We start from the raw sequence: 13,585 nt of genomic DNA, 5'->3' as shown, positions 1-13,585 counted from the left end.
CATGTCCAGTTCTACTTGTTGCTTCCTGACCTGCATACAGATTTCTCAATAGGCAGGTCAGGTTATTTATTTATTTAGTTTCTTAAATATATTGTACTCCTTTTTAGGAGTACAGCCTATTGAAAATTCCAATCTAAAATGTCAGAGTGAAAGTTATGTTGCACTGAATTTTATCTCTTAAAAAACTCCACCCTCTTGTGACACACATTTTATTGTCCAAATCAAACTATGTGGCGTAATTAACTTCAGGGAGAAGTGAATATGTGTTCCTTTTATATGCCTGCTGTTTGCCTGGAAGGAATCTGAATTGGTAGATGTTCGGTGAATAGGACTATATCACGATATCATTGACTTGAATGATCATGAAAGATTTTACACAGTCCTTCGATATAAAAATAGGAGAATTTGGGCAAGAAGAGAGATATAGAGATGGAAAGAGAAAATATAAAGAACCAAGAAACCTATGGTAATAAATAAGCACACGGTGAGTTAGGACTACCTGTGTGAATTCCTGTTACAACATACTAGATGTCTTTTGGTTATCTTCCCTGCCATTTCAATCTAAGATAACCAGGCTTGAAAACTTGGAGCTATTTAAGAAGCACTACTAACAAAATACATGATTTGGCCTACATATATTACTTTGGTATTGCTTGGTGAAAGTTGCTCAGTCGTGTCCAAGTCTTTGCAACCCCATGGACTGTATAGTCCATGGAATTCTCCAGGCCAGAATACTGGAGTGTGTAGCTTTTCCCTTATCTTCCCAACCCAGGGATTGAACCTAGGTCTCCTGCATTGCAGGTAGATTCTTTACCAGCTAGCCACAAGGGAAGCCAAAAAATACTGGAGTGATTAGCCTATCCCTTCTCCAGCAGATTTTCCTGACCCAGGAATCAAACTGGGGTCTCCTGCATTGCAGGCGGATTCTTTACCAACTGAGCTACTGGGAAAGCCCTTTCAGTGACCTCCTTAAATCTAATAATACCTTTCTCTAATACATTCACTAGTAATTTTATTTTTCTTAAATTGTATTTGGTAACTTTCATGCTTAAGAGAAATAATTATTCTATGTTGTTTCTTGGGCCAATTGCTTAGCTTGTGTCCAAGAATCTAAATATACTGATATTTAATAGAATATTTTTTAACTATTTACATTTTTTATGCATCGTTTTTTACATCCAAGGTGTTGGTTTCCTCATTTTAATAACAAAACAAAACATGTTCATGAATAATTCTTTCATATTATTCTCCACCTGAAATACTCACTTTGTTCTTTACTAGTATATGCTGGTCAGGAAGCAATAGTTAGAACTGGACATGGAACAACAGACTGGTTCCAAATAGGAAAAGGAGTACGTCAAGGCTGTATATTGTCATCCTGCTTATTTAACTTATATGCACAGTACATCATGAGAAATGCTGGGCTGGAAGAAGCATAAGCTGGAATCAAGATTGCCAGGAGAAATATCAATAACCTCATATATGCAGATGACACCACTCATATGCCAGAAAGTGAAGAAGAACTAAAAAGCCTCTTGATGAAAGTGAAGCAGGGAAGTAAAAAAGTTGGCTTAAAGCTCAACATTCAGAAAACGAAGATCATGGCATCTGGTCCCATCACTTCTTGGGAAATAGATGGGGAAACAGTTTCAGACTTTATTTTTCTGGGCTCCAAAATCACTGCAGATGGTGACTGCAGCCATGAAATAAAAGACGCTTATTCCTTGGAAGGAAAGTTATGACCAACCTAGACAGCACATTCAAAAGCAAAGACATTACTTTGCCAACAAAAGTCCATCTGGTCAAGGCTATGGTTTTTCCAGTGGTCATATGGATGTGAGAGTTGGACTATGAAGAAAGCTGAGCACCACCGAAGAATTGATGCTTTTGAACTGTGGTGTTGGAGAAGACTCTTGAGAGTCCCTTGGACTTCAAGGAGATCCAACCAGTCCATTCTAAAGGAGATCAGTCCTGGATGTTCATTGGAAGGAATGATACTAAAGATAAAATTCCAGTACTTTGGCCACCTCATGCGAAGAGTTGACTCATTGGAAAAGACTCTGATGCTGGGAGGGATTGGGGGCAGGAGGAGAAGAGGACAACAGGATGAGATTGCTGCATGGCATCACCGACTTTATGGACATGAGTTTGAGTGAACTCCAGGAGTTGATGATGGACAGGGAGGCCTGGTGTGCTGCAATTCATGGGGTCGCAAAGAGTTGGACACAACTGAGCGACTGAACTGAACTGAACTGAGTCTAAAAAGTGATCTCATTCATACTGCAGTTTATCTATGAAATAATTTCTATATTACCTTAGTATATTTCCTCTCAAAGCCTATATTCTCAGTCTTGCTCAGTCATGTCCCACTATTTGCGATCCCATGGAATGTAGCCATGCTAGGCTCCTCTCTGGGGACTTTTCAGGTGATAATACTGGAGTGGGTTGCCATTTTTCTCTTGTAGGGGGTCTTCCCAACCCAGGGATCAAACCCATGTCTTCTGGGTTTCTAGCATTACAGGTGGATTCCTTATCTGCTGAGCCATCACTTCAGTTCAGTTCAGTTGCTCAGTCATGTCCGACTCTTTGCGACCCCATGAACTGCAGCATGCCAGCCTTCTCTGTCCATCACCAACTCCTGGAGTTCACCCAAATCCATGTCCATCGAGTTGGTAATGCCATCTAACCATCTCATCCTCTGTCGTCCCCTTCTCTTCCTGCGCTCAATCTTTCCCAGCATCAGGGTCTTTTCCAATGACTCAGCTCTTCTCATCAGGTGGCCAAAGTATTGGAGTTTCAGCTTCAACATCAGTCCTTCCAATGAACATCCAGGAATGATCTCCTTGAGGATGGACTGGTTGGATCAACCTGCAGTCCAAGGGACTCTCAAGAGTCTTCTCCAACACCACAGTTCAAAAGCATCAATTCTTCAGTGCTCTTTATAATCCAACTCTCACATCCATACATGACCACTGGAAAAACCAGAGCCTTGAGTAGACGGACCTTTGTTGGCAAAGTAATGTCTCTGCTTTTTAATACGCTGTCTAGGTTGTTCATAACTTTCCTTCCAAGGAGTAAGCGTCTTTTAATTTCATGGCTGCAGTCACCATCTGCAGTGATTTTGGAGCCCACAAAAATAAAGTCTGACACTGTTTCCACTGTTTCCCCATCTATTTGCCATGAAGTGATGGGACTGGATGCCATGATCTTAGTTTTTCTGAATGTTGAGCTTTAAGCCGACTTTTTCACTTTCCTCTTTCACTTTCAAGAGGCTCTTTGATTCTTCTTCACTTTCTGGCATAAGGGTGGTGTCATCTGCATATCTGAGGTTATTGATATTTCTCCCGGAAATCTTGATTCCAGCTTGTGCATCCTCTAGCCCAGTGTTTCTCATGATGTACTGTGCATATAAGTTAAATAAGCAGGGTGACAATATACAGCCTTGACGTACTCCTTTTCCTATTTGGAACCAGTCTGTTATTCCATGGCCAGTTCTAACTGTTGCTTCCTGACCTGCATATAGGTTTCTCAAGAGGCAGGTAAGGTGGTCTTGTATTCCCATCTCTTTCAGAATTTTCCCAGTTTATTGTGATCCACACAGTCAAAAGCTTTGGCATAGTCAATAAAGCAGAAATAGATGTTTTTCTGGAATTCTCTTGCTTTTTTGACGATCCAGTGGATGTTGGCAATTTGATCTCTGGTTCCTCTGCCTTTTCTAAAACCAGCCTGAACATCTGGAAGTTCACGGTTCACGTTTTGCTGAAGCCTGGCTTGGAGAATTTTGAGCATTACTTTACTAGCGTGTGAGATGAGTGCAATTCTGTGGTAGTTTGAGCATTCTTTGGTATTGCCTTTTTGGGGATTGGAATGAAAACTGACCTTTTCCAGTCCTGTAGCCACTGCTGAGTTTTCCAAATTTGCTGGCATATTGACTGCAGCACTTTCATAGTGTCATCTTTCAGGATTTGAAATAGCTCAACTGGAATTCTATCACCTCCACTAGCTTTGTTTGTAGTGATGCTTCCGAAGTCCCATTTGGCTTCATATTCCAGGATGTCTGGCTCTAGGTGAATGATCACATCGTCATGATTTTCTGGGTCATGATGATCTTTTTTGTACTGTTCTTCCATGTATTCTTGCCACTTCTTCTTAATGTCTTCTTCTGTTAAGTCCCTACCATTTCTCTCCTTTATTGTGCCCATCTTTGCATGAAATGTTACTTTGGTACGTCCAACTGATAATAAAAAAAAAAGAAAGAGGAGATGTCTTTATTCTTTTTTATTCATTTCTTTAAAGATTAAAGAAAAATTATTTCCCTTTGTGATGAGAACTCTTAGGATTTACTCTCAACGACTTTCCTATACATTGTACATAAGTTCTATTTATAGGTATTATGTGTTACATTGAATTCCAAGTATTTATCTTATAATGTAACACATAATACCTATAAATAGAACTTATGTACAATGTATAGGAATGGTCAGAGAAGGCAATGGCATCCCACTCCAGTACTCTTTGCCTGGAAAATCCCATGGATGGAGGAGCCTGGTAGGCTGCAGTCCATGGGGTTGCTAAGAGTCGGACACGACTGAGCGACTTCACTTTCACTTTTCACTTTCATGCACTGAAGAAGGAAATGGCAACCCACTCCAGTGTTCTTGCCTGGAGAATCCCAGAGATGGGGCAGCCTAGTGGGCTGCCGTCTCTGGGGTCACACAGAGTCAGACATGACTGAAGCGACTTAGCAGCAGTAGCAGCAGCAGCATGACTAGAGGTTTGTACCTTTGACCACCTTCCTCCAGTTTCTCTTACTTCTACTCTTAATCTCAAGTAAGCACACAGTCTAATCTCTCTTTCTGTGTTTGTTTTTGGTTTATTTTTAGATTCCGCATTAGTCTGTCTGACTTACTTCACTTAGCATAGGTATTATACCTTCAAGGTTTATCCTTGTTGTCATATATGGTAGGATTTCCTTGTTTTTTTCTACAGCTTGATTTTTTCATCATCCATCAATAGATTCTTGTTTCTTTTTTTTTAATTTAATTTTATTTTTAAACTTTACATAATTGTATTAGTTTTGCCAAATATCAAAGTGAATCTGCCACAGGTATACATGTATTCCCCACCCTGAACCCTCCTCCCTCCTCCCTCCCCATACCATCCCTCTGGGTCGTCCCAGTGCACTAGCCCCAAGCATCCAGTATTGTGCATGATTCTGGATTCTTGTTTCTGTATCTTAGCTATTGTTAGTTAATGATGCTTTGAACATGTGGTTTCAGATTTTTTTTTTTTTCAGTTTAGTGGTTTTATTTCCTTTGGATAAATATCCAGTAGTAAAATTCCTGGATCGTATGATAGTTCTGTTTTTATTATTCGAGAATACCCCTTCCTATTTCCCCTAGTTGCCATACCAGTTTACCATCTCACCAACTGTGCACAAGAGTTCCCTTTTCTCCACATTCATGCCACTATTTGTTATTTCTTGTCTTTTTGGTGACGGTCATTCCGACAGGCATGCGGTGATATCATATTGTCATTTTAATTTGCATTTTCCTAAGGAGCATCTTTTCATGGACCTGTTGACCTTTTGTAAATCTTCTCTGGAGAAATTTCTATCATCTATTCAGGTCCTTTGCCCATTTTTTTTTTTTAATTGGCTAAGCTTTATTTTATTTATTTATTTATTTTTTATTTTTAGGATCTTTTTTTTTTTAATTTTTAAACCTGAAACACTGTATTAGTTTTGCCAAACATCAAAACGAATCTGCCACAGGTATACATGTGCTCCCCATCCTGAACCATTTTTTAAATTGAATTATTTGGCTTTTTTTTTTTTTGGTATTGAGTTGTTTCAAATATTGATATATTTTGAATTTTAACCCTTTATCAGATGTATGGCTTGCAATTTTTAAAATATTCCATAGATTGTCTTTTTGTTGCTGGTTTCTATCGATATTCAGAAGGTTTTTTTTTTTTTCCCCCTTTATTTATTTATTTATTTATTTTTGTAGCATATTTTCTTTTTTTTTTTAATTTTATTTTATTTTTAAACTTTACAATATTGTATTAGTTTTGCCAAATATCGAAATGAATCCGCCACAGGTTTTATTTGATGTAGTTTCATTTGTTTATTTTTTATTTTGTTACTTGTTTTTTAGACATTACATACAAAAGATCCTTACTAAGACCTATCTCAAGGAGTTTTATTTCTATGTTTTCTTCTAGGAGGTTTAGATTTCCTTCTTCTAAGAGGTCTTACATTTAAGCATTTATTTATAGATAAATTTTTTGAGTGATGTAAAATATAAGTCCATTCTTTTATATGTGAATATCCACTTATTCCAGACTATTCGTTGAAATGACTATTTTTTTTTCTCCATTAGTATTCTTGGTTCCTTTGTCAAATATTAGTTGTTTGTGTGTGTTTGAGTTTTTTCTGGGCTGTTAATTCTGTACCATTGTATATTTGTCTGTTTTTATGTACCATCTCATTTGATGACCATGCCTTCATAGTTCAGTGTGAAATCAGGAAGTATGATGCCTCCTGCTTTGTTCTTCTTTCTCAGGGTATCTTTGACTATTCAAGGTCTTTTGTGGTTACATATAAACTTTAAGAGTATTTTTTTTCTACTGCTGTAAAAAATGGCATTGGAATCTTGATAGGAATTAGGTTGAATTTATAAATGGCTTTTGGTAGTATAAATCTCCATTTCTTTATCAGTACTTTAGAGACTATTAATTATCTCATAGGACTGTTGTAAGAAATAGGGGCAAATTGAGAAATTTAGAGGCCTCAAACACTGACTTGTTTATTACATTTCCTCATATGCAATTCAAAAATGAAAATATTTCTAAACCATTAATTATGATTTATGAAGAGAGTTCAACAAAGTTTTTATTTTCCCTATGGTAAAATTGTATGCCATTTAAAAAATATGACATATTAAATAATTTCCCTATCCTCTTTTGGGAGGAGGTCATTCAAGAATTGCTGGTGCCCTAAGTAAGCACATGTTTGTTTCCCTGGTAGTTCAGATGGTAAAGAATCCGCCTGCAATGTGGGAGACTTGGGTTTGATTCCTGGGTTGGGAAGATCCCCAGGAGAAGGAAATGGCAACCCACTCCAGTATTCTGGCCTGGAGAATTCCATGGACAGAAGAAGAACCTGGTGAGTTACAATCCATGGGGTCGCAAATAGTGGACATGACTGAGTGGTTTTCACATTCATATTCAAGCACACTTACATTTCTTATAATATTCATTGCTGGTGGTGATTAAAATAAGCCTTGCATATAAAACACTTAGCAATAAATAACTGAATTTTACATTAATGATTATAATATTATTATTGTAGTGTTATTAGTCTTTCAGTTACGTTCAACTCTTTGCAACAACATGGACTGTAGCCTGCCAGGTTCCTCTGTCAATGGAAATATCAAGGCAAGAATATTGACATGGATAGCTATTTGCTTCTCCAGGAGATCTTCCTGACTCAGAGATTGAACCTGGGTCTCCTGCATTGCAGGGAGATTCTTTACTGTCTGAGTCACCAGGGAAGTCCTACATTAATGATTAATTTCTTTATATTGTGAAGTTTCATGTGATCTTATAATAATAAGTAATTAATGCATAGGCATATAAATAAATATTATGGGTGGAAGTGTTTAAATGGAGTTCTGTTTTTTAAAATTTTCAGAAAAGCTTCTCATGTTAACAGGTAGAATAGAGTTTCTGTTAAAACTGTAAATTTGGTAGAAAAATATTTGTTTTTAAATCAAAAGAATTTTTAAAGGTATTGAGAAATGGAAAAGGACTCATGACATTCTAAAGGGTCAAATCTGTCTTGAACCTCTTTTTAAAAATGCAAATTTCTTTTTTTTTCTTTTTAACCTGATGACTTGAACAGCTTGGTTAAAGATAGAAGGGTTATTTTATAAATGTAGAATAAGTTGTAACAGTGATGTACAGAGTGACCAAAACACACATTACTCTGCATAAAAAGGAATTAAATGCAGAAAAAATGGGAAAGTTATAATTTTGGAATGGCCAAATTCATGTACCTTTAAAGTAATTTACTTCAAGAAAAAGCTATTTCATTGTAATATTTTTTCAGAAACAGGAGAAAATAGTCTTAATTCAAACTTTCAGGACCAATATCTTTTTCGGCTGTGTGTTCTTTCTTTTCAGCAAGGCCTTTTTGTTTTAGCACCCTTATTTAAATAAATGTTTTTTTAAAATTGTTGATGCTGTGTATTTTCATTAATTCTTACACTAACTTCAATAATTCATCAATCTATATGTAATAGTATTGAGTATCTATTATATACTCATCACTAGGCTAAGCACTAGAGATTAAAATGTTGAATGTAACAGACATGGTGCCTACCCTCCAAGATAATAGTTCAAACAGGAAACCAAAGTATAATGTGATTAGGGTTGTGATGGAGGAAGTCCCATGTGCTGTGACTTCACATGAGAGGACTCCAGTAAAAACAGTCTATGTGTGTGGAGATCAGGGGATAGAATGGGATTGCAGGTAGAATGCTTCATGGAGTTGTGCCTCAAATGAGATGTAAAGCGTGATATATGAAATTTTGGGGGAAAAGTGTTCCAGATTTAGGGGAAAAAACTGTGAAAAGGCCCAAAGGCAAATGAGAGCAAAGAGGTAAATGTGAAGAAGAATGAAATTTAGAAGTTTATTAAGAATCAATTTTCACAGAGCCCTGTATGACATTTAATTGGCTTTAGATTTGATTCTGTGATCAAAGGGCAGCTGTTAAGACTTTTCATTAAAGTACTTCAATTAAATGTTTAATTGATTTTTAAAAAAATTATATACTTAAAAATATTTCAAGTTTTTAAAGTAGTTATAGGGATTAGATAGGTTTTAGGTAGGATCTTATTCTTGTTTATTTTATTTATTTTTACCATTTAAAATATTTACAATATATGATTTTATATATAAATATTAAGTGAAGAATAGATAAAACTTCAAAAGAGATATGGCTTTCCTTTTTTTTTTTTAACTTTGAAGGCTTTCTAAGATTAGGTCTTTGTAGATTGGGAGGAGTGATGTTGCTATAAATATTAAAAAATTACCTGGACATTTCAGATCAAATTATATATATATATATATATATATATATATATATATATCTGCCTGTGATGCAGGAGACCTGAGCTTTATCCCTGGGTCAAGAAGATTCAAGAAGATCCCTGGAGTAGGGAATGGCTATGTGGCTACCCACTTCAGTATTCTTACCTGGAGAATCCTCATGGACAGAGGAGCCTGGTAGGCTACAGTCCTTGGGGTCACAAAGAGTTGGACAGGACTGAGATTCTGATTGAATTAAGTTCAACTAATATTTCAAATAGTTTGTTGCATTGCTCATCAGTCTAGAAGTTAGGGCTCACCTTATGCAGGGATGGAGTAGTCTATTACTTATCTAGTTTGATTCAGGGGCTAGAAAACTTACAAAGCTTAAAATATCCTTTATTGGAGTGCTGTGGAAACCCAAATACTTACTCTGGGTATTACCCAAATTCTTAGTCCTTTTGAAGATTTAATTGAAGTATTTTACACATGTAGAAAAGTCCATTACATTAGGATCACCATTACTATAGGACACCATTGGCTTATAACATGTAATGTGTTGTGCTGTGTTTGGTCACTCAGTGGTGTCTGACTCTTTGCAATACCATGGGCTGTAGCCCGCCAGGCTCATCTGTCCATAGTGATTCTCCAGGTAAGAATACTGGAGTGGGTTGCCATGTCTTCCTCCAGGGGATCTTCCCAACCCAGGGATTAAACCCAGGTCTCCCACATTGCAAGCAGATTCTTTACCATCTGAGCCACCAGGAAAGCTCATAACATGCAATGGGTGGTGTCAATTGAAAGCAAAACACCAGAAATAATCTCTCTCTCTGTCTCTCTTTAGTTGCTAAGTCGTGTCTGACTCTTGTGACCCCATGGACTGTAGCCTGCCAGGCTCTTCTGTCTATGTGATTCTCCAGGCAAGAATAATGGAGTGGGTTGCCATTTCCTACCAGAAGTAATAGGGAAACTTAAAAGCTCAAAAAGGAGTTATAAAGTCAAATTTCAAATATAGCACACCAAAATTATATTTGTTTCAAGGATACATATGTTATATGTATTTTCAGATTCAAAGTCAATTTAAATGCTATATATATATGTGTGTGTGTGTGTGTGTGTGTGTGTGTGTGTATATACCATTTATAAATAGCACTAGATGGTGATTACAGCCATGAAATTAAAAGACGCTTACTCCTTGGAAGGAAAGTTATGACCAACTTAGCATATTAAAAGACAGAGACATTACTTTTGCCAACAAAGGTCTGTCTAGTCAAGGCTACGGTTTTTCCAGTGGTCATGTATGGATGTGAGAGTTGGACTATAAAGAAAGCTGAGCACTGAAGAATTGATGCTTTTGAACTGTGGTGTTGGAGAAGACTCTTGAGAGTCCCTGGACTGCAGGGAGATCCAACCAGTCCATTCTAAAGGAGATCGGTCCTGGGTGTTCATTGGAAGGACTGGTGTTGAAGCTGAAACTCCTATACTTTGGCCACCTAATGCAAAGAGCTGACTCATTGGAAAAGACTCTGATGCTGGGAGGGATTGGAGGCAGGAGGAGAAGGGGAGGATAGAGGATGAGATGGCTGGTTGGCATCACTGCCTCGATGACGTGAGTCTGAGTGAACTCCGGGAGTTGATGATGGACAGGGAGGCCTGACATGCTGCAATTCATGGGGTCACAAAAGTCGGACATGACCGAGCGACTGAACTGAAAAAAAAAAAAAAAATATATATATATATATATATATATGTATATATATATATGCAGTTTTAAAATCCTGTGCTGCTGCTGCTACTAAGTCGCTTCAGTCATGTCTAACTCTGTGCGACCCCATAGACGTCAGGCCACCGGGGTCCCCCGTCCCTGGGATTCTCCAGACAAGAACACTGGAGTGGGTTGCCATTTCCTTCTCCAATGCAGGAAAGTGAAAAGTGAAAGTGAAGTCACACAAGAAAAATGCACTTATGTAAAGAATCGTTAAATGTAGAAGACTACTTTTGTAGCTGTGCTGTAAAGAGTAGCTCTTCAGAATGTTATGTTTAAAAGTTAAAAGCCCTGGAAAAGTTAGCATAAAGCACTACTGTGAAGGGCTGTTTAGGAGGAAAGAAGAATATCATCCCTGAGGATTTTTATGTTCTGTAATAGAATAGTCACCAAAAAAAAAAAAAAAAAAAGGATGGAGAGAGACAGAGAGAAACAAAGATAATTTTTCCTTATCTCCCCCTACCTTTTTTTTTTTTTTTTCCTTAAGGTCTGAACCAAAGTATGTTAGTGGAATTAGCAGAATATATCTTACTGAATCTGAGTATTCTGTAGGTGTCCCATAATTATATGGTGACTTTTACTTTTCAAATGAAGTAGGACTTATGTCACCAATGAGTTCATATTTTGTAGTGTCTTATTTATTTGAGGACAGTGTGTTTGTGCATATGTCTGTGTGTGTGTATATGTCAACTTTTACAGCAGTACAAACAATTATCTTGAGTAGCAGTATGATTACATTGGAAGTACAGTTCTTTAAAAGCTGATGGACAACTGTTTTCCTCTTTAGCCTTGTTTTGAATCAATGGAATACTGTGGTGAAATCAAATTATAAAGAACTTGCTTTTGATTAGTATTTTAAAAAGTAGAATATTTCTGCTTGGCACAAGTTTAACAATACAATCAATTTCCATGATTAAAGTGTAAGGGGAAACTGAAAACATCTGCAAATGTTCTATTAATTGCCTATTAAGTACATGTATATTCTGAGGGGAGCTGGGATATTTTCCCCATAGTTCTAAGTAGTTCTGAGTATCTGGCCTGCTAGACAAGAACAAGGGACAGATTCCCTTGGACTGGTAGGAGATAGAAAATGGTACTGATTCATGGGTACAGTTATAGAGTAAATTTCAGAACTATGACAGTAAGAGATATTTGTTAGTGAAAATTTGTTAGCAAGGAAGGGTGCTGAAAGCAGAGGAAGAGCAAATAAAACAAACATCACATATAGACGATAACTGAATGTTATAGTTTTTCTGTGTTTCGTGAAACTTTGTTTCTTCATGAATCATGGTCTAAAATTTCTTTTTGGGATAATCTGGGTTAATCCCATTAGCCTAGCACAATCTGTTTCCCATTACACATATGTACTTTTTTTCATTCACCCACATATTCATTCATTCATTTCATGATTTTTCCATGGGCAGTCATCCATGGGAAACAGTTTTTTCTAGGATGAATCTCAACTCTGTATGCTGCCAAAAAAATCTCCTAGGTATAGAATTATTCTTTTTTCAGAATGTTAAGCCATACTCAGTTTTCTGGTATATTTACAAAATAAATTAATGTGAATTATTTAGAATCAGGTCCCTGGATATAATCTAAGGGTGGATATACAGTTATATATAGAAAAGAAATTGAGACAATTTACAGCATTATAAAAATGCCCCTTTCAATTGTTCACAGGGTTTCTGGATTCATATCCAATGTACAGATTTTATGTACAGAATCCTAATTGGTTGTGATAATGAAGGATAAACTGATCAATCAGCTACTGTTTATTAGTACTTACTAATATTATAAGTGACCTTATGTCCTTAACTAAAACATTTTTACATTAACATGTGAACCAGATCAGAGATTCAGTCACTTTTTAGACCAGTAATTGCACTAAACAGTTCTCTCTTTGTGACCAAATCATAATTTTCAGTCTTCATCTACCATAATCCTCTGAATATTTGAAACTGGTGACCTCATTCTATTTGGAACACTCCATGAGTTTCCACAAACCAGAACACATTTTTGGCCTACACCTAAATTCCTTTCACAGTCTCCTCTTTTCCATCTGTGCCATACAATTTAGTTGTTCTTGGAGGTGCTGTTATAAGCCCTATTTTATGATTTTCCTATGTATTTTCTCTGTGGATCTCAGCTACTCTCACTGCTTTTCTTCGGCTAACAGATATGCGCAGATGATGACACAAATTTTCGTGCTCAATCTCGCTCTTGAGCTTTTATATATTAGTACAATGTAACACAATTACAATTAATACAATGTATTGTTAAATATTTCTACCAAAAATGCACCTTGAGGACATCAAACCCAACATCCAAAACCAAACCTAACTACTCCTTATACGTCACTTCATTTTCCTCCCTTATTCTCTATCTTGTCTTCCCAAATCCTGAGAGTCTTTCTTGATTTCTTTATTTTCTGCCTCTAGATGCAATCAGTCATATGTATTCATTGTTATTTCTTGCATTTATCCACTTCTTTCCTTCTAAATTCATGCTTCAGGCCTCATATTTAATCCTGGATTTTATATTCACTTCAATAGATTCTAGCCTTGCCCTCCATCCTATTTTCCCCAGTATATATTAGCAATCATTCTAGTATTTAATCTGATTAATTTACTTGCTTGTAATTGTGTGCTTGGCTCTGTTTATTTTCTCTAACATGCATTCAAGAACTTTCATGATTTGGTCTCTGCTTATGCCTGTTTTATCCT

At 36.6% G+C, this 13,585-nt stretch overlaps 1 long non-coding RNA gene across 1 annotated transcript in view; it reads left to right on the top strand.

Annotated features, from left to right (window-relative positions):
- The window catches only part of LOC129657744 (uncharacterized), an 85,533-nt gene that overhangs the window by 32,133 nt on the left and 39,815 nt on the right, over window positions 1-13,585 (top strand). The window lies entirely within an intron of this gene.

The sequence above is a fragment of the Bubalus kerabau genome, chromosome 7, assembly GCF_029407905.1.
Source record: "Bubalus kerabau isolate K-KA32 ecotype Philippines breed swamp buffalo chromosome 7, PCC_UOA_SB_1v2, whole genome shotgun sequence".
Classification (NCBI taxonomy): domain Eukaryota; kingdom Metazoa; phylum Chordata; class Mammalia; order Artiodactyla; family Bovidae; genus Bubalus; species Bubalus kerabau.
Note: the sequence above shows the minus strand (reverse complement) of the source record. Positions and strands in the feature narration are given on the sequence as shown.